This window comes from Curcuma longa, chromosome 14 (genome assembly GCF_044706935.1).
Source record: "Curcuma longa cultivar G26 ecotype Majalengka, Jawa Barat chromosome 14, ITB_CL_G26_1.1, whole genome shotgun sequence".
In the NCBI taxonomy this organism is placed as follows: Eukaryota; Viridiplantae; Streptophyta; class Magnoliopsida; order Zingiberales; family Zingiberaceae; genus Curcuma; species Curcuma longa.
In genome coordinates, this window is record NC_133874.1 from 4,713,059 (window position 1) to 4,713,382 (window position 324).

Sequence of the window (324 nt, forward strand, 5' to 3'; positions counted from 1 at the left end):
AATTCTAGGAGTAGTGGATATTTTCTTTTTATGGATATTATGCTTAAGACGTATATCCAATACTACTAACCTATGTTGGGTAGTTAAACTTTCTCCAGGAATGACCTTACCATCTTTACAAATCTTTCTATCCCTCTTCCTAACCATAAGAAAGTCAATTTGCGATTTATTATTCCCGCTTTTACTGCTATCTTTGTGGTCATCACCCCAACAAACTCAATAGGGAGATATCGAATGTCGAGTTTGATTGCCAATTTACTAAGGACCAATCAAATTTTATAGAACAATGAACGCTAGTATGATCAATGATACGACAGATCTAAC